The following is a 27,570-nucleotide window of genomic DNA, read 5'->3' as shown; positions in this document are numbered from 1 at the left end:
TGAACTGTATCAAATGAGATTTGAGCTTACTGGACTACTCACATATGAAAAGCATATTAGTAACATGATATTCACTTCGGATTACTGGAAGTGTTACCTAGATTTACGTAGCTAAAAGGTGAGCGTAACTGTATAGTGCAGCCATTGCATGTTATCCTAAAATCAAGTACAATATATATATAGTTTTCCCATGTCACCCCAATCTGTAACGCAAAATTTTTACTCTAGTGCAGAGGAGGCTTAATGCTGCATCTACCTTATCTTTCCAGCACATCAGGTGAATAATGTATTTCTTTACAGATTTATATCGATACTAGCTTAGTGATTTCCACTATGAGCACGATCAGGAAAAAAACTAATCTGAATTTGAATAAGACTGTCTACACTACAGACACAGCAAAGATGCTTAAGCAGCACTGTGTGAAGATGGTAATAAAATATTTGTAGTGATTCACACACACCTATAGACGAAAAATTTCTTATTGCTTCTACAGCAACAACACAGTATAGCCTTAAAGCATCATCTGACCTTTTTTTTTAATGCTACAGTTGCAAAATCCTGCTGAAGAAAAAGGGCGATTACAGGTGAGCTTGCTGTCCTGACAATTAACTATTGCTGCTTCTCTTATTTGTCACATTTGGCACTTTTTCTCTGCTTTAGTAGGTACAGGGAATAAGAATTTTTATCACATTTCATGCCTGCAGTCTCTGATGGAATTGCCATCCACAAATTTGCACAGCATACACAAAATATTGAGTCATCAGCACTTTCTACCATGCATGCATGAGAATATAATATATCAGTGGAGAGGAACTGTTGTTCATAAAGTAGTGAAATAGATAATAAAATAAAGAATTTTCCTAAAATTTAAAATACAGCCTTGCTGATAAGGCATACTAGATTCTTGTGCTATTACATAAGCAGCTCATGGAATTAAAGGAAGCGCAAGGCTTGAACAATGTTCCTTCTTCCATTCTTATCAGATTAGCAGAAGGGATTTCCCACAAAATAGCAGACCATAAATAGGATTAAAGAACACAGAGATCACATCAGATAGTGTATGTGCCTACATGCAAGCAGCATAAGAACATCAACATAACTCATTCCCTTGAACTGAAGGCCAAAATCACCTTATATTTGCCTTCCTTCCCCTTCAAGGGCTTCTCCAAATAGGTATAGACTAGATCCTTCTAGACTAGGATCCAGCTCATGCTCTCCCTCTAAGGGTCTGGGATTAAGCGACCAACCTACTCCTTAGGAAGAGCGACAGGGAAAAAAAATCCTGTGTCACAGATGAATGTACACGTAGCAGAAATATGCAGTCTAGGGTAAAATAAAGTCTCATAGGATCCCAGGATGCTAAAATGCAGGTCTAAATGCCAAAACTGTCTGAGGTAATCTGGACATGTGATCTTTATTCTATATAGCAAATTTTGAGGCTCTCATTTTTAAGGCACTACGGACACCTTTAATGCATTATATTAGGAAGCCATATTTCTATTTTTACACTTCTTGTGTTATAGCAGTTGTGATTTTCTTGATTATCTCCTATGTAAAGCTCTGAATTTTAGTTTAGGGCTTCAACTTTTGCTTTTATCAACTCTGGGCTCAGAAGAAAATCTTAGCAGTGAATGAAGTATTTTAAAAGGCTTAGAGAAGATAGCTAAGTACTACTAATAGTTTAAACATCTGGTTTAAAATGTCAGGATTCTTGGAACCACAGATCTGAATTTTTGCAGATGTTCCCCTGAACACACACACATTCCCCTGAAAATTTCAACTCAATGAAATTGATCTTGCTTGTGGATCTTCAGGACTGTGCATTTTTTCCATTTCTATTTTAAAAGTCATTTGTACTTTGTGCGTATGTCTTAAAATTTGTTAATGCTCATATTGTTGTTCCCTATGTTAGATGTGTTCTGCTACTTAGATGTCGGTGCATTTCAGTGTTTCTGCTCCCATACAGCTTGCAAACATTTTACAGAAAGCAGTCCTGATGAGAGAAGCTCATCTAGTACACCAGTAAATGTCAAGTATTTATAAAGAACAGTTCAGCATCTTTGCTCTCTGACTTTAATTTGTATCAGAATTAGATGCTGGTTCATAAGCACTCTGGAAAAAAAAAGCAGCATATGCCTATCTCGGAGTCTGACAGAACCGCTACTACTGACACGTATGGGGCAGAATCCATTATACTCTGGGCTGTGTATTTTACAGCATCTCTGGTTTTATTGTTTCGATATTTAGAAAGATCTTCCCTCTTCATGTTTTAACATTAAAGGCCTCTCCTAATTTCTTATTTAATTATTGTCACCTTACTAATAATACTCTTTTAGGCTCTCATTTGAGGTCTAGGTAGCAAAGACGGTTGTCAGTTACATGTGAACATCTTCAGTATTGTAAAGTTCAATTCAACAGTCAGCACTCTTCACCACATAAATTAATTAAGCATCAGCAACACTTATGGTTACCAAGCATATAAGGTTAACAGCTCATAGAGAATTCTCTCCACAGACTGAAAGAAACATCCTTGCCAGAAATGAATACTAAAGGAATGCCTTCTGAGAGACAAGAGACCCTAAAAGTATCCAGTAGTCCTTTTTTTCACTGGCCCACTTTGAGATGCTGCTTTTCTGCCACGGAATCAGCTTTGAGCAGTAGCCAGCCAGCCCCTCATACTCTCGTTACTTTTTGCAGATCACCAAGACTGAGAATCTCCAAGTTTTCTCTTTTGGTCAATCAGGCACCTAATCAGAAGATGAACATTCTAATTCAATCAGAAGTTTCTTTGCCTATAGCATGCCAGATTCTTTAGCCCTTCAAAACAGAACAGTATTCACCCATTTGAGTCATCCCTCTAAACCTTCGTGTGAGCAGAAATAGTACCTGATTTTCTCAGCTAATCAACATTTTTCCCATTCCCCAGCAATACTGCTACCACTGATAAGTGGCATTGTTATATTTAATTTATATTGTTTTTATTTGGTGATCTCAGAAGATCACCAGTCAAAATTATGCGAATACAAGTTCTAAAAATTGAGCATTATTGGTACTGTGCACAAATCTTCCATTGAAAGTTAATATAAGTGCAAATGCTTATTCTTTATCCCTCTTAGAACCGACAATGCATTAAACTGTAATACCTCTGTAGTGACACCCAGAATGCACAACCTTCTCTTAGACCACAGTTATGACACAGACTCCTTCCAATGCATACACACACATTTTTTGCCTCTTAATTGATTTCACCGTATGTTCTGCTGTAAACAGAAATATGAACCCCTACATTGATGTGTCTGCGATTCTTCCTCTTGCCAGACAAAAAGAAGATAACCGTATCTGTCGCAACCTGTTGCTCACTCCTTTGGAAGGTCTTTTTTCAAGGGCTAACTTGACAAACAACATGAAATTGCCCAAGCTGCAATGGAATAATAGGTCACAGGTCTCCTTAGAGTGGTGTTAATGGCTCCATTACTTCTAAGACCTCATATACTTCCAAACTACTTGAAGTACACCATCATTCATGCTAGGTCTGTGTTCTTTCTTTCTATGTATATATTTATGATGTGTACATTATTTGCACATAGATTAAAGTTCCATAATTTTTAAAGACTCTTTTCTTTTCCTATTATGCAAAAAAACTTGCCTTCTTTTTACGCTTGATGGTGCCTTTTGCTTCCTTAAATAAAGGTTGTTGGCAGAGGCACTGTCCTAAAGCTACTGAAAATATTCTATCTGTATTTGAAGTTAATTTAAAAACACATTTTAGATGTTTAGATTTTCAATTTGAGTGGAAACTTAAGGGTTTAAAGATGAGAATTAAAGTTTTTTTAATTTGAAAATGCCACTCCAGTGCTTCATGGAAGTTGCTCTGAAAGTGCCTCACAGTCCCCTTCTATTCTAGAGGAGCTATTTCACAGCTGAATGTCATCAAGGGATTATGCTCTATACTGTTTCAAAAATAGCTCTCTCATTTTCAAGCTTTTTATGGAGAAATTTCCCTCCATACATTTCAAAAATAAATCATAGGTAGCATTTTGACATGGAAGGTAGTCCCAAATTACATCATTCCTTCTTCCTCAGTAGAACATTAGTTCATTTTAAAAGTATAAATATCCTATCAGGATGAAAAACTAATGAGGTCTAACTAAACTAATCAATCTTGCCAGGACTAAAATATCCTATCAGGACTAAAAATATCCACAGTCAATTTGCTATTTCTATAAAGTCTCTATAGCAGCAGTTCCCAAAATATGGTTTATAACACACAAGCCATTTTTCCCAATACAGAAGGAAGAACCGGTCATGGCCAGGGTTACAGCGGCTACAACTACTGATGGTGGCACCTGTACACAAAAAAAAAGTTATAAAGCAAGCTCTTAGGTCTTCGTTTTCCTTTAATAACCTGCCAGATTCATTACCATGTAGCTAGAAAAAAGCTGTATTTTAAATATAACAAGACCATTTACTACTTATGGATGTAAAGTGTTATATAAGTAACAAATATATTAATTGGGAAACTAACTGGCAATTCAGTATACTTTGGTGATTTCTTCAGCAATTTGGCACAGCTAAAGGAATTTTTCCAAAGTTTCCTAAGAAGATTTCATAGAAGGCCATATTAATAAAAAATATTTCCCTTAGGAAGTATCACACTCCATCACTCTCCAACATCTCCCTTGCTGCACATCAGAGGAAAAAAAAAAAAACCACATAAATTTGCTCCAGATGTCTAAGTTTAGCTACTGCATGGACAAATCAAGATGACAAGCCAATATCATTTCATTAAACAAAGTCATTATTCTGACATGCTTAATTGAACTTACAGTAATCAGCCCTGAGAGTGCAGAAACCCTGAAGCTGACTTGGTTTCATCTGTTTTAGCACTTAAACTGTATATCAATTAACGATGTGACCTCTGAACACATAAAGCAGTTTTTCATCATGTGCTAACAAGCAGCCTTAAAGCATCTGCTCATCAACTCTACCTTCATTTTCTACTTCTGTAATATTTCCAAGCACTTTTGAATGACACCTTAGGTTCTTAATACTTCTCCAACTGAACTTTTTTTTTTCCACTGAAACCCATAATGAAAGCAAAAATGAATAATTAGCAGCTTTTACAATTGTTGACAAATTCTTAGAGCTTATAATTGTAAAGACTTTGGCACTAGTGTAAATTCACTTGGTTTCAGAAGCAGTAATGTTTGTAGGAACTGACAAGTCACACAAATCTGTTGTTTCAAAGTCCTCATGCACTAAATTTATAATGAACTTGCATCATGGTTTACCCATGGTTAATTTTTTTTTTTTTTCATTCCTTGTGCAAGCCTCAGGCGTACTATATCCCAGTTAAGGATTTCTTTGTATCTTCTCTTCTGTCCACACTTGCCTTCTGGATCATGTCATCTATGCTACAGAGATTTTAGAATTGTTACTCTTCTGCTTGTCCTAGTATTTGCAGTTAAACTTTTCAAACTTCAGTAAACACCTACCTATAAAGTTCTTTCTCAGCTACTGTAGATTAGCAAGGAAACAGACCTTGACTGATGATTTCTAACAGTAGCAGGGCAATGCTACTTAACTATATACAGTTCTTGACATCTATTCTATGCAGGGATGGGAACCCAATAGACACACCCTCTCCCCAGAGTATAAGAAGGATGATCCAAGAATACAGTGAAATACAAAGCATCATTCAGATGCTTTTTTGAAAGGAAATTGAAGTTAATTTCCAAATTAAGCTTAAGATTCATTCCCCCCCCCCCAAAAAAAAAAAAAAAAGTGCGATGAATCACAGTTTAGTAAAGCAAACCAATGATTCTTTGGTCTATAGCTACCTTAAAATATTATTTAAAGAATAATGGTATTTATTATTTCCTGGAGTTACCTAACTGAATAAGATTAATTCATATAAATCATTCAAAGGAGCCAACTGGTCTTTTAAGTCATTTTGGTGTGATTTTTGGAGAAAAACTGAAGCAAAAATGATTCAGTTTCTAGGCTGCTTTTAGGTGTTTGAGACATGTCAGACTGAAACAAAGCAATGTCTACCTAAGTGGATCTAAGTCAGACCCATCTGGTTAGGCTACATCCTAAGGAAAAATGGAGGCATGCGATAATGCATTGGAAGAAGGGTATGCAATCCAAATATGGCTTTTGTAGAATATTACCAATGTTGTGGGTATCAGACTTTTTAAGAAAAATCCAGATTCCTAATGATGAAAGAAATACTTTCCATATGTAAAATTTCATTTAGGTCAAACTGTACTTTCTGTCTGAAAACAATTGCAAAGGAAAAACTTTAAGCACAGACTTCTGACAACCTCACTAATTAAATTCTTCTATCCTGCTTTTTGAAGTTAAAGTCCCAGAAAACACCTTGCTCTAAGATTGCTATATTTATTTCAATGACATTTGTAAAGTAGATCGACAAACCATTTTTTCTTTATTTCATTATCTTTTAAAATTGACTCAAACCCTTTTGGAAGGGAATTAGAACCTTGCAGAAATAGCAAGATTTAAACAACAGGGTGCTGTCTGTATTCCTGTGACAAGAGCCACATTAGCGTCACCAATTATTTTACTGAAGAGAATGAACTGAAAAGGTCAGCCAGGGTACTCCTCTAGATTCAAAACAAAACAAACAAACAAACAAAAACCCCCAAAGCCTTTACTCAGATTTCTTATTTGGTCCTTATCCAAAGGACTTACTCCATGAAAATCCGCTATGAAAAAAATCATTTCTGAATACTGAGAAGTTTCTTACTTAGGTACTTTCTGTTGTCTTTTGCAGGTATGACTAGAATAAAACACCAAGTTTCCACCAGAAGAATTTTTTTCCAGTCAAGATATAACCACCTCTCTCAAGAAGCAGCTGAAGTGTTTCCATCTGCATTGAGTGCTGCACCTGAACTCTGTGTTGGAGGTTTTATCTTGCCAACATTTACATGCTGATTACTCCCGTAAAACTTGAGAGTCATTTCCCCAGCAGCACCTGGATTAATTGCAGAGTAACTAGCAAATGAAACATGAAGGTACTGTTAAGTCTGCCAGTCCCTGCACAGATAATAATTCTGCAGAATTAACATGAAACATCGGAGTACGACCTTTTGCTTTACCACAGCCCTGTTTTTGTATCCCTCTTCCTTTGTTTGTTGCTACATTTAACAAAAATAACAAAAGAAAAAACCATCCACAGTAGATTCTCTTCCTTTCAGCCATTAAAATCAGGCTTTAATTATACAAAAAAATAGGTGTAAAGGCTGCTGAATCCAAAGGGCCTGTTAGCAAAATAGTTGAACACTTATTGGTTGGAGATATACTTTACACTGACATGCAGATCAACAGCCTAGTAACTGTGTTTTAGTTCATGTGCTGAGCAGCAGTTATCTGAAAGTATAATGCATTTTTTAAAATCAGAAATGCTAAGTTCGCAAAGAAGTATAGACACAATTCATTCACCATGGTTTGATTTTATGATACAACTCCCCTCAAAAAAGGCAATGGGACCATTATAGTGGATCTAGCTCTTCATCTGAGAAAAATAAATGCTTTTGAAGCTGTCCTTATTTCCTTCTATGCCAACATCTCCCTCCTCAAGGTGGGGCAGGGGTTGGGAAGAGGCTTCTTAACCAGGTTAAGATGCTAGTGGTTTCTGACAGTTTACTTTTTAGGGAGAATCACATCTAACAATTCCAGGACAATTACCTGACAGGAAGAAGTCGTAAACAGAGCTGTTTGGGAATATTTTTTGTCTCATCAGGAAACTGTGATTCACTGAAGACAAAACTTTTAATGGAAAAAATGTAATCTGGAACAAAACGTTCATAGGTACATAATTTCTTCAGGAAAGCAAAGTGATGAGACCGGCTGCAGGATCTCCCATATCCAGACGGATGCCTAAAATCTGGGTTTCTGCTTCATTTGCATTATTTCTCTTCTTCTCACATTATTTTTGCCAGTTATCGTTGAAAGAGTTTGCTTTCATTGTAATGCAGGATAAAAACAATTTTACAAAACTCAACAGTTCTTGCAAGATAAAAGTTTGATTTTCTGACAGGTCTTGACTTAAAATAATATTCCAGAACCTGCCTAGAAAACAACATGGACCATCTCTTATGACAGTCCCAGAAACAAATGATCGCAACTGCTGGTTCCCCATGCACAGCTGTTACTGTATTTTCATGGGAATAAGAGTAGAGGGTTTGAGAATCAGGCTAATATAAGCAATACTAGAATTAGGATAGCATTTGAATGTTATCAAAGAGAACTATTTCCACCCGTTCTCACATCTGTAATGGGAATCTGCAGCTTCAGGATATGTAAAACGCATACTTCTATTGAAAGTGCAGGATAATCATATTAGGAAAATATAAATAATAGGGAATGTTGGGTTCCCCCTCCGCCCCTTCTGTTAATCCTCCCTCAAAATTATGTCTATGTAATAGTAACCCAAACCCTAAATAAATGATCTACCCTTGGTTTACTTGATAGATACCTGCTAAAATGTAAGGAAGAGAGTAAGTATTCTGGGAAGTTGGGAGCCTGGGAAACATCAGTAAACTGAGTATTCCTGTCACCAACTTTCAGTATATTTTATCTCTCCTTCCTTTTCGCAAAAGACCCCTTCTTTCTGATCACCTTCTTTCATTTCCTCTTCACTCACCATACTGTCCTTTGGAACAATCGTGCCTCATGCCACACCTCAAATGTTCCTGATGCCTAACAGTTACATTCCCTACTGAGGAGCAGCCAAAGGAGGATAAGTCTATAGCCACTCCTGCAGAGGAAGAGAAGAAACATCTGTCTTTATAGGCAGCTCCTACTTTCCAGTATGATAAAAGAAAAGTTGTCACTGATTCTCCAGTATAGAGGCACTTCAGAGGAGCACACCGCAATCCTGGAGCTCGTTTTGAAAATACAGAACTGTAATTACTCAGTTACTCATGGTAGCCACTGCTTCATTGTGTTACAGCTCCTAGCTCCCTAAGCCTTGGCCCAATGGAACTGAGCCCAGTACTAAGAAGCCAGTCATTTGCCTGTGACAACTGAGATGAATTAATGGTGCTTGTGTTGTGTGAAGCCGTATAAAACATCTCTCACATATTAAGGGACACTTACTTTCGCAACCACATATGTTCTTATAGAGGCATCCTAGAATTTTAACTACTGATTTTTATTCTGCTATCATGTTATTTAAATCAAACTTATAAAGTTCTTGAAGTATGCTGTAGTTTAGGTATTGCTTCTCTAGGACATGTCTTTTAAAGATACTTTTTCTCTCAGAAACTTGAAGTTCACTGTTTATTTTCTCTTTGAATGCCTTCTCTCTCAGCAACATCAGTTACCTGTGTGAAAAATGGTTCTAATTATATATTGTGGCCAAACACTCCTGAGCAACACAGGCATTAAAAAGAACAACATCCGAACTCCACTGAATGAGGAGAGCAGATGGGTGGCCTTTCGGCCAGCACAAGCAGAATCCATATAAACTCTACAGCAAGGTACTTCAACAATTTTTTGTTGAGAACAAGTCGCAAAATAGAGGAGGATGTACCCAAACCAACAGGAGACATAAAACTGGAATGACTGTGTCCGCAGGTGTTTACAGCTTTGTATATGCGCAAGACTGGAGGTAAGAAAAGCTATGCTCATGCTTTTAGCTCCATCCCTCTGAGTTGAAAGCACACTTTCCTATCCAAAAACTCATCTGCACGCCATTTAGATGGGACATATAGGCTGTATTTGGTGTACAGGTTATTTCCTGAAGAACCTTGCTGTAGAAGGCACCAGTCAGAAGGCTGATCAGAAGGCACACAACAGCAAGTTCGTAGCTCCTCCTATATTCGTATAGGATACAGGCTAGTGATAGCTCTTACATGACTAATTTCTCATACAGCCTTCAAAACTACTAAATCCTTAAAGCTTCCTATTCATATTTAAATCTTTATATACAGTGAACTGAAGTTCAGTTTATAACTGAAGTTTACTATTAGAACAAGAAGTGAGGATGAATAGCAAGGTGCACATTCTCTTTAAGTTCACTAAGACATTTATTTATTTATGTTGTTGCCTGGTTTAAGAAGGTATCATACATGAATTGAACATACTTTTGACAGCCAATCATTCATAGAATTCCTTCTATTTTTAGCTCCTCCATCTTCCAAAAAACAATCTCCCAATTAACTGCTTCAACACGATTATGAAATTCCTACCTGATAATACCAAGAAGCACTACATTTGGTGAAGATATTTTGATATGAACAGAGCTGGTAGCAGTAATACAGCCATAATTGCTGGCTCATTTACGGACTATTTATCTCGTGCAGTGAACCAGATGAGAACAGCTAATGAGCACAGCTTCTTACTGTAATTAGTAGAACAGTAGTGGCTCACAGATGATTTACAGTTTGCAAAAGTCTCTGTATTTACTGAAAAGCTCATGTCCTCTCAGAAGTTGTGGCCACATGATGACTTGAGGATGCTATGCTTTCCTCTAGTAAATTAAGACTAATTTATAGCAGACTCAGAACTGATGTAAATCAAACAGGAATACAACATGGCAGGCTTTTATGTGCTCTCTCTTCACCTGCATCCCAGATGATCAGAACATAATTTGCTAGCTGACGTATTTTCTTTCATTTCTGTTGTTGCAGAAGTAAATTAAAAAAATGAATGGTATAATTCTTGCCCTACTGACACAGTAAAGACACTTCTCTGTTGTGGAGAATCATAGCTCAATGGATAGAAATATGAGCCCTGTAGAGCTACAATTCAAACTGTCATATGAATTAAAGAAGGGATAGAGGAATAGGTAACATAAAATAACTGCAGAAGAGTACTTGGTCAAAATTCACATCAGTGCGATACTGATATTTATGGTACCCCTAAAAATGAAAGAGAAAAAAATGCCTGCCTTTCAGAAAGGTTTAATTCTCTTTCTTTCCTTGGCTCATACTCTAGCTCATTATTTTCTCATTACAGATACCTCAAAACTGAAAAATTTTGCTTTTGAAATTCTGTTTTGAATTCAATCTTACATTACGAAATACAAATATTTAATAGCAGCATTAAACTATTTATAGGAATCATGTTTTTAGTTTTGTTGCAAAGCAAGAATAATTATTTACAAAGCTGTGACAGATTGTTTCATTTGTCTACATTCTTTTAGTGAAATCTCCCAGTAAAATTAACAATATTTAATTAAGTCAACCTGCTAGTTACAACCCATTGTGCAAAACAGACTGAGCAAAATTAAGTATTGTATAATCCTAAATAGAAATGGAAAGTAAACGTTTGTGTTTTGTACCTCACACTTCCTACCTGCTGTCTTTCATTGTATTTTTTTGTGTTTTCATAGTATTATATGCCAGCGGTGAATTCTGAAGCATGATAAAATTTCACCTAAATACAACAGCTGCAACTCTTCAGCAAAACAGTAAGTAGGATGTAATGATACCCATAAGGTTTACTCAGAGTAGGAAGGCATTATCAGTGCCCAAATATGCCATTACAAATCTGCTCCAAATGATTACTACACACCCATTTTTAGCTGGAAAGAGTTTTCAGTAAATTTAGCAACTATTCAATGTAAAGAAGTTGAATAGTTCAGCCAGTGAAAAGAAAAGGCTTATCTAAAGTATGACAGAGACTTTTCCTACTCTTACATATTTTGTTAACCTTTCACTAGTTTTATTTTCTATAGCCCCTCATGCCCACTGTTTATTTCCCTTTTTTACATCTTTTAATATGAGAGATGGCATATTTGCCTTACCCTGCACAATTATCTCCCATTCCTATTTGGAAACTCTTGTGGCTGTTTGTGTAACGAAAAAATCTGTCACAGTCAAAACGCAGAAATCTCACTTTTAGCTGCTGAAACCAATCATTTCCGTCACAAACACTATTGAAAATTTTGGCTATAGAGCGTGACTAGTTTCTCATGTCAAACCTAGTGTACTTAGATGCATTGATTATGTGCTTAAAGGTAAATGAGGGAGAGCAGTGATTTTGTATGAAAGCTGCACAAAGGCAGCTTCCTGTTTACCAGCAAGAAACAGATCTTTCTGGGTTTGTTTTGTCAATTTTCCGTTCCTGTCATGAGTTTAAGTTTATCTTCAGGAGTGTGATGAAACTGGCCACTCAGAATGTGCATATAAAAGTTCTCCCTAAATACATAACTTTTGGAAACTTTTCTCTGTGGAATTTCTATGAACTGAGATTTTCAGATTTAGCCACTGGCTAGATCTGAGTACATTTATACATGGAACGGTGAAAGGACATGTCTTTTGCAACACTGACTCTCACTACATAACTGCAAGTAGCTATAACAAAACCAGAAGAATTTACAGTGTTTTGGTAAATGGAATTTAAGAGATGAACAACAGCATTTTAATTTTTTTCCCTTCTCTGAACCTTAGCCATGATGAAAGTTTGGTAAATTTAGACTAAACTTAAAATAGGATATTTCATCGGAAAGTTAAGTACTTTTTTACCTGTACATCCTACACTACTATTGTAAACTCATGTTTTTGAAATGTACAGTTACTAAAAAGAAAAATGATTGAAGCTGATGTTGTTAGTGTAAACTGTGCCTTGAATTACTACTACTCTGAGGTACATACCATAAATGAACCTTCAAACTTAGTCCTACTCATAGCAGAATCTAAATTGCACTGTGTAATATCTTAGGGAATATTTATGCTAAACTACATTATTAAAAGAGTCCCTGCTTATAGAACTAAAATGACTTCAGAATAAAGTATGATCCACTGTAAGTGAAGAAGTGCTTTTCCCTAGAACTGCCAATTTTATAAACAAAGATAAAGTAAAAATCATTCTGGCTTCTGTCCTTCTTATGCTTTGGCCCCTCTTTTACAGGTTTTTTTGACCCAGTTACACTGTCACAGACTTCTTTACAACCTTTTGTTATTGGTAAGTTTGCACATCTGTAAATGACAAACCGTACCACAGTGACAAACTGTATAAAGCTCCAGAAATCCCCTCAGCTGAAAGGAGTTGCTGTCTAGGAAAGCATAAGAAGGGAAGCATGATGATACATCTTTGCCCTGTTCTTATTTTTCCCCAGGAATCCATTTACAGCTACTCCTTCCCCCCGCCCCACTTCAGTTCAGTGAGCCTCTATTGGCCCAGGACAAGTGACCCTGGGCCTAAAGGGCTCCTACCCTGCTCTTGGACAAGAGCAGCCTACCAGCTCTGTCCTTTCACATAGCCCATACAGACTGGTCGCAGCTTTTGCTAGATTACTGAGAACTATCAGTCTGGCTTGAACTTAGCAGCAGGCTGGCTATTCTTGAAACGTCAGTTTCATTTCAATATCGTGTCATCTCAAAGTCCAATAGTTACCACCCTATCTGTGGGATAAACATGAGGCCTCAGAGGCATCCCTGTGCCCAACGTAATATTGCACTCGCACCCAGGCATGAGGGACACAGGACCTGATGATGTCCTGGTTGCCAGCAGTGATGCAGTTTGCTGTGCTGGTCCAGGCAGAGGTAGTTAAACTGGACTAGTTGAAACTTTCACCTGAACCATGAATGTCTCACAATTTGTTCTGTGCATGGAACTCAGCAATAAAAAAAAAAACACCCTACCTTTTGGCTGTGTTATCTGAAAAAAACCTAAGCGGCATGAAAACAAGTCATAATTTAATATTTCTATATCTGAAAGGAGAAGAGGTAGAAAGAAATCTGATAGTAAGAAGAGTCACATGTCATACATGGTCTTCATTCATATTAGGAGCTCATTTGTAAAAGTGTACTTTAGCATATCAAAAGAGTAATAGTCTTTTGAATCATTGTAGAATTGTTCTCTAATTCAATGCAGAAAGGGAAGTGCATGGTTCAAAAAGTTCAACTTAGTCATAAAAAATATCTGGTAATTTTCATACCTCTTCAAAGCGTTAAACCTTCCTAAATATTTCAATGAAATATGTAACATCTCCGCTCTTATCAAGCCATTATATATAATAAAATGCAAGAGTACTCTTGAATTGGATACCCATCTCTACTTAACCCTATGGATGTAGACCACCATTGTGTCAGACTTACTTGGAATAAAGTAAATTATTAATACACAGACTTATGGAATCCTTGGTGCGAGTTCCACTATGAGAACTTAAGTACACATAACAAAATATTTTAAAGACCGAAATATTTAAAACTTTGGTATGGTTGCTGAATACAAAAATGAAAACCAAATGAAGGTATCGTTCTTACATGTTTGTAAAACATGTTCGCTAAAGCAAATTAAAATTAGACTTGTTCCATGCCCTGATTATTTTAGAGCTTGGATCTCCTTTTACAAGCATGTAGACTTTTTTTTTTTAGGGACGAGTTCTCATAAACTCCTTGCTCCTTCTATCACACATCACTGAAAACTTATCTTACTTAGAGGTAGGTACATACAGCTTCTTCTATAGGCCTAATCTAGTTGATCTCTTTCTTGGGGGAAAAAATGTAGCATTCAAAGTCAACTGTAATTAAAAAAAAAAAAACAAAGAGACAGCATAACATATGCTACGAGTGGAGGACCACAGTTCTTTAGCTATAATATAGCAAACCAGCTACCAAGATTCCCCATTAGCTCTTCCTCAAGCAAACTTACACTGAATAGTAGGACACGACCTACAACAATAGGATTTGCCCAAATAACAAAGGACTAAGTGAAAACTGAATAGATAATCACTCTATTACTATCCTCATGCAGTAAAAAAAAAAAAAAAGTGGTTTATCTGTGTCCTTCGGGAAAAATAATTTGACAAGAGAAAATAAATAAATAAGTGCAACCAGATTTCAGTTGCACAACAATGTTTGCCTTTAGGCACTCAAGCATCAGTACCAGAAGTCAGGTAGGTTCTATAGTCTTCCTCATTTTATTCCTTCTAACTTCTTTGCATTTTGCAAATATATCATTTTTCCTTCTGTTTTGTCCAAAAAAAGCTCCCATAAATTCCTAGGTTCATTAAGATCATGGACAAAGTGTGCAACACTTTGTCAACACTTTGTCACAAATGTGGATGTGCAACATCCACAATGTTGCAGTATAACTGCTCCTTTCCTTTTTTCAATTCACAGAGAAAAATATGTCTCCTTTCTGTCCTGTTCCTTTTGCTGTTCAGGAGCTTCCTTCTTTCCAATAGACTGCCTTAATGTTCTGATGAACGTGTGTCTGCTACCAGAACACTGCTGCTGCCTTACTATATTTGTATCCATTATGTTGTGAAAGATAATTTTCATAACCTTAGAAAAAGGCTAAATATATAATGTGACTGTAAATATATAATGTGACTGTTGAATTTCACCTCTGCATGCTATCTTTCTTGGCTCAGTCATTATGAGAGTAGTCATAATCAAGAAACTTTCTAGGTCAATGGTTCTCTACCAGGACTGCAAGTGTTCCTTCCGTGGAGTCTTCAAATCAGCATCTGCAGGTTTTTATTAGTCTGAAGGACTGCAGGCCATTTATATTAATCTGATCAGCTTTGATTATACTTTATGGATCAACAGCTAACCTTGGAAAACAATCTTTCAATACTGAACAGAGTAAAGGATTTCTCTAACTGGATCCCAGATATGTCTGTATACTTCTACATCTGCTGTAGGAGTTGATTTAATAAATATTACAAATTTTATGCAAAGACCAGAATTGAAATTCAAAGATGAGTGTGTCATTTTTGATCTTCTTGGATAGCTATTTTATCATTTGGACAATACTGCTTTCAAGACCTTGCAGCTGAATCCTTTTCAGAAAAGAGATATGAGGATGAATATATTACATTTTAAAAAAATTCTGTTTTCTAAAGATGTGTCAAAAGGTGCACTTGCTCAGACGGAGGTAATCTCCAAAAATGTGCTTGCCAGCGCTTGGGTGTCTAATCTAAACAGAGATATCTCCAAATGATAAAATGAGTGACTTTTCTTTCTTGGGTTGGAAACAAAAACAAAAAAAGAAGCTGGCAGAAGTTTAAGAAGCAGCTTTTGTGCCTGAAATTCCAGAATAACACGCATAATGATTTCACAAATGTCACACAGTATGCCTCTTGGAGTATACATCAGTACATTCAATTTAAAGTCAGATACGCACTACAAAACAAATAATAAATAATGAGATCTTGAAACCAGACTAAGTCACTAAGGTAGCAATTGTGTGTATATCTTTTTTTGCTTCAGTGACTCTTTCCTTTTAGCCTGAGACACAAACAGAACAAACAATTAGTGGAATAATTGTTGATCTGTACCTTCAAAGCTTGTGGTGACCAGGGTTATGCTTTATAAGTCTAATAATGAGAACACCTCTTGCTTTGTGATTAGCATGTTGCCTGCTGTTCACTGATGGTACTTGGGAGGTCCATCTGTATCAGACAAAAGATTTTTTTTATCTGCCCTTTTCAGTTAGTGAACCCCTAATGAACTGATCTTTTGTCCCTTGATGGTTCTAAATTCCAATTGCAGTTGTTTATGGAAAAGGTGAAATGATTACATATGTAACAAGTTTTCTAGAACTTAATATTTATTGCCTTCTGATAGGGTTGAGTTGTAGCTGATTGTGATATGTAAAATCATGCTGTAGGTATTAGAAAGCTCTCCTAATTTTACGTATCTTTTCTTTCTTTCCTTGAGTTAGTCAAGCACTGATATTTCTTTCGAGTCCAGTTTTATAAGATTTTATCCACAACTACTCTAGTAAACTTTTATTTATGATGAATAAGAAAGCCTTAGCTTTTTTAAAGCCTGGAAAAAATCAGAGATTTGTTTTAAGGTAGAATAAACTGACATTTTATAAAAGAAGTCTGTGTAAAAGACATTTTGTAAAATATGTTATTAAGCTGACTAATAGCATGCCATCTTAAAAATCTTGCAAGAAGATTATCTTTCTTAGTTTATTAAATGTCTTATTTTGTATGTTAGATTCAGGTAGCAATTATTGTCTGGAGAAAGTTTTATGATGATCAGATATGATGCAAACTGTTCTGCAAATAAAAAGAAATTGTGGCAGATTACATGCAGAATACATCGCTATACACCAGTGATTTCAAGCCTCTCTAGTAGGTATAGCCATCTCTAAGCTTGCTTGCCAATACTTCCTATACTTGCTTTTATTTTTTGACTAACAGGTAAAGTAAACCTTAAATATAGTCTTACAAAGCAACAAGACGTAACAAGAAAATGAGGCTCTCCTTATAATCTCATTAAAATCATCTGGAATCTGTAAAATAATACAGTGGTGATGTTCACATGAACTCATTTAGCATGGATCAGCTTTGACTTTTTCTGTATGAGTAATCTAAAACAAAAAACAAGAAAAAGATCTTTTTAAATAATAGTCAAATTTCCTCATTGAACTCAAATAAATGCTTAAGAAAATGCTTTATATTTAATTGCAAGCATCTTGTTTTTTATAGTTCCGTATATTGAGAAAGACATCAGGAAATCTGAAAGACAAGAATTTGACATCCTGCAGTACACCACTTTCAGCTCTGCAAAATTTCATCCTGATAGAAAATGTCATAGCTTTAAAATATCCTATGTACACACTAACACAGTGTGAAAAACAATGGACTGACTTTTAAAAAAGAATACTAAAAAGTTTTCCAAAAAATTTCCACTGAAAGATGGGTTTTGTTGAGTATCATTACTTTACTAAACAGAATAACCTACAGCACTTTATTTCATACATCTAGCTTTAGCATTTTTGAGAAATGTGGTCATCTCAAACTCCTGCTATTGATACTGTTATCATTTGCACATAAACACACAAACTCAGACACACCAGTACAAACTAAATTGATATATCTTGTTATAATCCACAACCAAATAAACAGTCTTTGTTTAAAGGGAAATTAGAAATTGTGGCCTTTCTTCCCAGTTGCTTACTTAAATATACAGGAGAAATTATAAGATCTTAAAAATTTAGTTTTGAAAATAAATAGGGGGAATTCAATACAGTCTACTGTATAATGTATGCATTGTTATACAATGTTTTTAATTGACGTTACACACAGACAATCTCGCCAATGAAGTGAATTAAGAATACAGAATGCTTTAATAAGCTATAAATCACTCTTTTCAGCAGAGAAATAATGAAAAATAAATAAAAAAAAGCCGTAGTAGCAACATATGTCCCATTTCTGAAGTAACTCTTGCATGAAATTAAACTTTTTAATATCAGGCCTATACGTCTCTTATTCCTATTTTAAATTGAAAGCAGAAAGATAAGGGCTAGGGCTGTACAGAAATAGCTTCTCCAACAGTTAAGCCCAACTTTGCAGGCACCAGTTGGTTTAGGAAAATAAAAATGAACCAAATAAACCCTCTGAATACCTGTAGGGCCACCCACACTGAAAGAAAATGTTTTATGTCTCAAAAGCAAACCGTCAGTCTGAAGATGACAGCAGAAAAGAAAATAATATCCCAACCATTCACTCGGCTGCAAGAGTATCACCAAAGGAATGCAAACTAGAATCCAGTTACAGGATTAAGGAACACTACACTTTCCAGCCAAGGTAAAAAACCTACCCTGAGACACCACCTACTTTTAATTTAAAAATATATATCTATTCATGCAAAGAAGAAACACTGTTCCATTTTGGGAAAAGCAGCTGGCAAAACTATGATCACTGTAGAACCTTACGTAAGCTAGCAAACCCGTATGTATTTTCAGAAGTACACTGTCACCATTAAGGCTATATTCGTGAATGAACATGCTGCAGTAGTGATGCCTCCTTACAGTGCATCCATTTCACTTCAGTTAAACAGTACTACATTTGTTTCCAACAGAACAAAGCAAACCTTGAGAGGAACTGACAGTAAACCTTTACGTAAGACCATGTGTATAAGCAGAAACACACCTTACTGTGCAAGAATCACAGCTCCCTGGGCAACGCTGCCCAATAATCTCAATCAGTTTTACGCTCAAAACCAAGCAGTGGACTGCATTCTGGAAGCAAACTCATGCCAAAGCAGGAGCCAAAAATAATAAAATAAATACACGTGCGGCCTCTTCCCCTGTAATTGTCTGTAATTTCTCTCAATACAATAAACATTACATACACATTAGTAACATCAAATTTCTCTAGTAGATGTTTCAGCAGAGGGGAAGAAGCAACTTGCAGCCCTTATGATTCTTATCTAACAGGTTTGTGTAAGGTATGCAGCCACAAACATTACTCACTCTTATCTGAGATGGTTTTTAAGAATGAAAAAGACTTAAAAGCGAATTGCGTTTTCTCAAGTCCAACTTGATACTATCTGAATCTACTGCTATGTAACGAGCCGACATAAAGCAAAACCACCATCACATTTTTCCTCACAGATTATTTTAAAATTTGTTAAATAAACAAAAAAAATCCCATTTTTGAAGACACTGCTCACATACTGAGAGAAGAAATGTAGGATAAACCAATTCTGCCTCCTCAGGCCTCCTGACCTAACTGGTACCTTAGCTGTATGTTTTTTATTCTCTCCATGGGCAGTAGGATGTGACAACACTTAAGTAAGAGTTCTTGGGTTTATTTTCATTTTTTTCTCCTTAATTCAAACCTGTTAATAAGGACATGCTATCCACTGATGAAATAAACACTTCTTCCTGCCAGATTTTAGTAACAGACTTTTTCCCCACAACAGACACTAAAATATAGATGCAAAATTAATCCTGAATTTTCCATAAGAGTCAGTTACCTACTAGACCCCCCAAAAGAATAGATAAAGTATTTCAGGTGCAGGTTCAAAACAGAATTCCCCCTAGAAGCTTATCTTACTTAAATTATTTTTAGACGGGTGACTGCTACAAGAACTAATGTCACTCTTGGGGGGTGATGTTTGCTCTTCCAGGAGGCATGAATTTACAAAAATCTGCTAGAGGATGAAGTAAGAACTCTCTCAAACATACTGACAGGCGCCACACAGGCACAGGCAAGCTTGGGACTCCGGATGGTGCAGCCGACAGAAGAGGCCTTTGCTCTGGGGCGCTCCCCAGGAGTTAACGAACCCTGGGTGCGCTACGGCCGGCACCACCGCGCTGTGAGGTTGCTGTAGACTGGGGGCACACCCTCCAGCGACCCCATGATTGACAAGTCCAGACAAAGGAAAAGGGACACTGCAGACTCACACCATAAACAGCTCACGCTGTGAAGCCATTCCCCGCAGAAACGACCTGTTAATGGGCGCAGATACCAAGGGAGCAGCGCTCCCGGGGATGTGCATACCCGGGGATGTGCGCATTGCTATTGACTAGAGCCGTACGGCTTTGGTATAACTGTAGGCTGGCGTTGTTCTGATTGGCTATAAAAGGGAGTAAGCCACATTGGTTTGTGTGCGGACCTGGACCCACGGTCAGCAGGGTCGCCCCTGATGTCAACGGCACGGTGAGGAGAAACCGGGGGAAATCAGACCAGAAGGTTGACCCAAAAAGGGCGAGGGCAGTTGCTGTACTGTGCACCCATTGTTAGAGAAACCTGGGAAAACTGTACCGGAGGGGTGGCCCTCAAGGAAAGGGCGAGAATGGTCATTGTACCGTGCACCCCTGACTGAACTGGAGATCTGATATGTGTACATATTTTCAAATTTGTTATATTTCTCGCTTTACTACACTTTTAGCTTTGTTATAACCTCTTATTTCTAATAAATTCTCACACTTGAAAAATGATCCGTCGAGTTCAGTACAACTAACCCTGGAATCCAAAAGAATCCCGGATACCCCTCTATTGGCATGTCACACATACTGAGAATCTATACTTCTGTACACGTTAGACATACTTTTCTAGATCAACCAATTTTTCAAATGCCGTTTGCTTTCATTATTTTATGTTAGTTTAACTCACATAATGAAACTGTAATAGGATTAGGACTGATAAAATCCATAAGCAGAAGAACGTGGAAATACCATTTTGACATTATTTCCTCTTCTCTAACACGATTAAACTCTTGATAGAGCCAACCAAGATGCTTCAAATTTGGGAAGACAATTCCTGTCAAGCATCTTTTAGAAGGACTAAAAAAGGCTTTTTTGCCTCGTCTTAGTTTCTTTCAGATACAATTTTCATTGATACATTTTTGATAAACAACTCTGAATAGTAAGAGTGTAAATAACTGGCATTTTGAAAGTAAACCTAGCAGCCAGCATTCACACCAAATGTTATAGCTTAGCATTCTTATAGTTATTCCTATAGCTAAGATATTGGTAGTTGTGTGACTCAAAGTCTAGAGACCCACAAAAGCGTTACAAAGCTTAGCAGCTCAAGCCAAAACCCAAATATTTCTCTTCAGTCGCATTCAGCAGGCATTCCACTTCCCCACTAGCAAGACCTGAGACAATCTATAAAAGAAAGAAAACACATGGAAAGCTGGGAAAAGAACATAACAGTAATTTGAGAAAACACAACAGTGAATAGTAGTAAAACATTCAGCCTTGTTGTATCTTGGGCAATGATCTTTTGCCTCACTTTCTTTGGCATCCAGTGTGACTAGCTCATTAAGAATGTCCCCCTGACATATTTTCTGTGAAAAATCCGGTGAACTCCACTCATTTGTGGAGAGTATTTGTGTGGACTACAGTCCACACTTAATGAATATATACAAGTAGGTCCAACTCGGTTGCTAAAGAGAATATGGTGTATGGTTCCCTGTTCTGCTTTCAGCTAGAACACTACACTCGAGCAGATTCAGCAGTGATTCACCTCTTCATCGACCCAATTTGCTCACAGAAACTTTTAGCTAACCTAATAGTTCAGTTTAAGAGCTGAAAGGTCACTGAAGCTTAAGTGAAGAACTACCGACTTCTGTTTCACTGACAGTGTTATCTACTTAACGCTGACTTCAGATCTATGACTGCTAGACAGAAAGAGATCTTTACTGGAGGTTCATTTTCTTTCCTCTGTCTTCTACAGTAGAAAACATCATCATCCCTTATCTAAATGCACACCACAAAATACCAGCTCTTACCACTTTTGGTGTGCTTATCCAACATCATTGAAAAGATTGTTCTAAAAATATGTTTCTAAATATTTGGAGGAGCTAAAAGCTTATCCTAAAAATCATTCGATTACTGATCCATGAAGCAACAAATAAGCTAAGATTTATAGCCACGTAAAGCCAGCACTACAAAGGAATCTACCCATACAAGTGTAGATCTGCCATGTAGGGGCAACATGGCATAAAAAAGGACTGTTTAGAGTTATACATAACAGGATTTCAATGGTCCTTGCAATGACAACTAAAGTCTTCTGCAATATCATCATAAACAAAAAAAAAAAGCAGAAGCTGAGATGAAGTTAAGGGAACTACCAATTGGACATCCGCTAATACAACTAAGACTGAATTTACTTTAAGTGCTGTTTCTAACATCTTTCTTTCCATTCCATTCTTCCGTAATTTCAAGGAATTCCATAATTTCATTTCCACTTGCTCTATTTTTAATCCACCTTTGAGTAATATTAAAAGGAAGTCTTTGTAATTCAGAACTGGAAGTTACATTTAAATAGATTGAATCCAGCCAAAATCTGTAAAGATGTTCAGCTACAGGTGGTGACCGAAATAAACAACTGCCACATCCATACTCTAAAAAGAGAGAGGAAAAAAAAAGATAGTATTATTTAATCTATTAAAAAATTCAAAAAGTGTGAAGGAGTCAAATGCAAGCATGAGTATGTTGCCGCTCACAACTGTGCGTCATCATGCTGGGTTCATATTGGCTATGATATGCAGGACATTTGGTAAAATAACAGTTTAACAATGAGTCAGCTTACTGGACAATGCTACGGTCAGAGGTCCTGCTCTTATCCGCAACTCGTACCAGTAGAAAACATGGAACACTCAGTCTATACAGCTTCAGATGAATCACTGTGCTTATTCATAACAGCATACACTCATTATTAAGCTTGCAATGCATTTAGTTTGGTCTCAAAGGTTTTGTTTTGATAGATGCACTTTGGTCTCTTAGTTTTTTAAGTTTTCTGACATTCTGACTATTCTTTCCATTTTGTATGCCTCGCACAGGAGAAAAAGCAGATGATAAGAGTAAAATGAACAGATGTCACGATATGACATTTTAAATGCTAAGAACTTTCTTAAGTTTAGAAGTTTGGACTAAAGCTTCCTGATGCTACTTCAAGGCCAAAGTAAGATTCATACTGTTCCACTGACAGGTTGAAAGTATCCTTGAAACCAACAGGAGCTGAAGCATCTTACACTGATTGAATTTGAACCTACTCTACTAACCTTTAACATGAGGAAATATTAAATTGGAGGTAATTTCATTGTGCATGGTTACAGAAAAGCACACACACACACACACACAACCTAGCAAAATAACTGTAGCATGCAATAGTAACTCTTTGCTACAAGAATTCTAACTTCCTAAGATTTTAAGGATAATCACCAAATGGAGGAGAGAGAGATTAAAAAAAAAAGGCACCAGGTCTGCTGGTAGGTGACAAAGAAGATGGCTTTCCTTGGAATCCTGTGGAATCTCATTCAGTATTTTGAGGAATAATAAGGTCTTCCCCACAAACCTAATTTCTAAAGGCTTTATGCAGAAACTGGGCACTCACTGCAGTACCTCTCACCTGGCTTAAGTGAGTCATGCTTTGGCTTCAAGCAACTGCAAATTAGTTCCTGGCTCATGTGGTAGATTAAAATCTTACGGAATAACTGTAGGTAAAGGAAAAGCGGAGCTAAGGGAAAAATGGAATGAGGAAAGAAGTCAAACTGGACAGAAATGATGCAGGAATTTGAATTTTAATAGTCTTCTTTCTGCAGAGGGAAAAAAAAAGTACTATTGGGAACATTACTCGCATTCCTCATCCTCCTGCAAGGTAGCAGATCTCCCTGTGAATACCAGCCTGAGAAAGAATTTTGCTCATTGCTGGCTCCCTACTATATTTTTCTCTACTGTGACGGCAGAATCTATACATTATGGGTTCTTTGCTAAACCTGCAATTGCTCTGCTATTCAGGAGAGCCTCTTTCCTAAAGGTAAGAAGCAATGAACAATGCACATCTAGTTTTCATTAGGTGGACACAATTCATGCTCCCACCAGATGAATTGTGGCAATCAGCCTCTACTCACACCTAAGAAGAATCAGGGCTATTGTATAAAAATAATTAGAGAATTAATATAAAATACTGAGTTTTTTTAAATTAGAATTAGTTTTGCAAAAAAAAATCAAATAAATAAATAAATAAAGGGAAGCAGTTAAGATCAACTGTAAGTCCACAGAAGAAGAAACTATTCACACAATAAGTACTGGTGCCAAATAAGAAAACACTATTTCATTTATTACTGTTATTTACTAAGGCCTCAAAAAAGGTCTAAATTATTTACATTTTAAAACTCCTGTTGTGCAAAAACCCAGTTACTATAGTAAACCTAATCCAAAACTCACCGAGATCAAAGAAAAGCTACTCCTCATTTTAACCTCTGAGTTAGTAAATATATGCAGATATGAAGGCTGCTGGTTATTGAAAATTAACACAGTAACTTCTATTCCTCATCTTTTACGGAAGCCCAGCATTTTACTAGCTAATCCCTTATGATGGTTACTAATGCTTAATGGTAGAGTACCTTTCATTTTGTATTTCAGATTGATTTAACAGTTAACAGAGACTCCGGCCCACTTGATACCAGCCTCCTGCTAATGACGGAAGAGATACAGACTTCAGCTCTACAGAGAACTGCAGCATAAATCATGACAACGAGGAAAAACAAACCAGCCAGCCTACCTTTTTTCTGAAGGACACCACGTAGTGTCGAAAGCTTAATCCCTCCAGTAAACATCTCTTTAAAACTTGCTGAATGGGAACGATTCATTTGCCTGACTGCATGTTTTCAGCTACGGGCTCCCCGCTGGTGGCGCAGCGGCGAGGGAGGCGACCGTTCCCCACGCCGGCACACCAGCTCCTGTGGAAGCTTCTGGAAGGGAGGTGCCGGGCTGGCAGGGGGGCGCCGGGCGGGTCGGGGCCCCGGGCCGGGGCTGCCGCCGAAAGGTTTGGCTGGGGAGCGCCGCGCCGAAAGGGAGGCCAGGGAGTAACGACTTCCTCGCCGGGACGCAAGGGCCAGGGAGCAGGTTTGGGTCACCTCTTGGTTTCGTTTTAAAGTCTCTTTGAGCTCCCACCCAGCAGAGGCAAGTCTCCTCTCTGTTTCAAAAGCTGCTTCTGTCGTCCTAATGAAACGTAGTTTTTCTAGATAGGAAAATGAGCATGTTGAATACACTGAAGGGGTTTAGGAGAATGTGTGACAGAAGATCTCGAGACTTGGGCCCCATCACAAGCTGTGTAATCAGAGTCCTAGTGGTACTTTCCTCTGAAGGAGATGAGTACAAATGAATAGATGAGTTTTCACATAACTTTTGTCTTAAGTAATAACTTCTTAAATAAGTACTAAATAGTTGCTCACGGAACTTTCAGTGTATATCTGCAGTTTCATGCTTTCAGTGTCGTTTTTCAAACAGTGGAGATGCGTACGTTATTTTGTTTGCACCATTTAAAACGTTTCAGGCCATGCTTCCTTGGGGGAAGGGGAGGGAAGGAAGAAAGGGAGACCAAGGGAGGAAAGGGGTCATGACATTGTCCAAATTTTTCCTCTCTGCAATAATCATTAGTGTGACAATGTCTCATTAGATGCTTAGTTAACTGTCAAAATGTTCAGGCACTATGGCCAAAGTATGAAGTGTAACTCCTTCTAAGATACTGAATAATTTTTAGCAGAATTGAGAGCTTTGGTTTGGTGTGGGACATATCTAGCAGATGTTAGCTTAGCCTTTTTTGTACTTCATTTGAAGTATATGTTATTTGTTTATACTTCATTTGAAAGCTCATCAATACAAATTATTAACAAATAATTTTCAGTTATGATAAGCCAAATCAGTTTAATCAGAAGGTATTACAGATAGATAGGTAGTTTATCTGATTTTATACTCTTATTCCTGCAGTATTTCGGGAGGTGGTGTCTTCCAAACGGCAACAATTTAAATTTGTTACACAAAAAGTATTCAAATTGAAATTTGAAATACAGACTCAAATTTCTTGGTCAAACCTTTATTATTATTTCACTTCTCCAAATTTTATTTTCTTGTGTAACATGTAAAGAGCAGCTATAATGCTACTCAGTAAAATTAAAAGCACACAAAATGGAAAGAAGCCTGACCCATCTTTTGTAAAGCCTTGACCAATAAAAAAAAATGAAAATTGATCAGTTAAACACTATATTATAGAACCATAGTGTATGCCCAATCATTTCACAGTTAAAATCTAATACACTTGAAAATTTATTTTTGGTTAGAGGATACCTTATTGATATTCTTATCTGTGTAAACTGATGTAGTTGTATCCTTTTCTGTGCTATGCCCAAAGTTGGATTTAGGAGTTCCTGCATTTACTTAGAGAATGAATAGTCTATGTCTCTAAGAAGCAAATACAAGCTCCTCCCCAAAAAGTGTAAAAATAAAGCAGGAGGAAGCCCCCTCCCTTTGCTTTTTAAGCTTTCTTTAGTGCTATTTAAAAAAGGATATAATGTGGCAGCATGTTTCTTTGGGCCATCCATTCAAATGAATGGAATTCCAAGATGTGACAGGTCTGTTCAGATGCACAGGATAAAAGCATTTGATAAATACATCTGCTACATCTTTCAACAGAGAAGCAATTAATAGTATTAGCATTTAAGTAATCATAATTAGAGTTCAAAGAACACCACATTAAGATGTATGGGGGAAAGGTAAGACCTCTTGCAGTGCTATTGTTTCAGTTAGACTAAGACAAGAATGTTAAATTTTTCTGAGTGGATAGTTGAGCTCTCTGTGATCTGGGGATGAATTTAGATTTGCTTTCAGTTCTATGTGGAATGCTTTCTGATATCAGTAGACAATAGGCTAATGATTAAGGAAGTTATCAAACTCTGAGTTTTTGTTGTTATTTTTTTCAGTGCCTTTATATCACATTCAGGATCTCTGAGAAGAGGGATCCTTTTAGAATTTACTACTTTCTCTATTTTTTCTTTTCCTTCTATTATCTCTCCTCTATTCTTTCACATTTGTTTCTGTCCTGATTCAGTCCTTACTTTGTTCAATGAAAAAGTCTTAAAATTGCCCAAGAGTTTCCCCAGCTTTCCTTTTGTGCTACATACACTAAAAAAATCAGTCATAAGAGAGTGACTACGCTGGCTAAAAGAACATCATCAGGCTTTAGTGCTAAATATCAAAATCAGATTAATGACAGATGGTAAATGCTCATACATTGCAGTCTTGGTTTTAGTTTGTCTGCAAATACAATTTTCATTACTTCATGCTTGGTTTTGAAAGAAACTTTCAAAATATGAACCAAAACAGCTAGAAACTTTGGGTTTTTTTGTTTTTTAAAAGGTTAAGGTTTAAAGCCTATGAAATTGGAATATACCATTGAGTCAATAATTAACTCTAAGAACCAACTGTATCTTATAAGCTGAGTTTCTGATCTCTCTCAGCTGAAAGCTAGAACCAGAGATGTAATATTATTTTCATAGTCAGCAGTAGTCCAAATTCCTTGTTTTTTTACTTTCCTGTCAAATACATAACACCCC

General features: G+C 36.8%; 1 long non-coding RNA gene across 2 annotated transcripts in view; it reads right to left on the bottom strand.

Moving 5' to 3' along the window:
• Window positions 1–24,844, bottom strand: part of LOC138067495 (uncharacterized) — a 146,117-nt gene extending 121,273 nt beyond the window's left edge. For both annotated transcript variants that reach the window (XR_011141570.1, XR_011141571.1), the window contains exon 1: window positions 24,741–24,844. This is a non-coding gene — a long non-coding RNA (uncharacterized lncRNA). The remainder of the gene's footprint in view (window positions 1–24,740) is intronic.
• Between the last annotated feature and the right edge of the window lie 2,726 nt (window positions 24,845–27,570).

This window comes from Struthio camelus, chromosome 5 (genome assembly GCF_040807025.1).
Source record: "Struthio camelus isolate bStrCam1 chromosome 5, bStrCam1.hap1, whole genome shotgun sequence".
NCBI classification, from domain to species: Eukaryota; Metazoa; Chordata; class Aves; order Struthioniformes; family Struthionidae; genus Struthio; species Struthio camelus.
The sequence above is the reverse complement of the archived record's forward strand: the minus strand, read 5'-3'. Positions and strand labels throughout refer to the sequence as shown.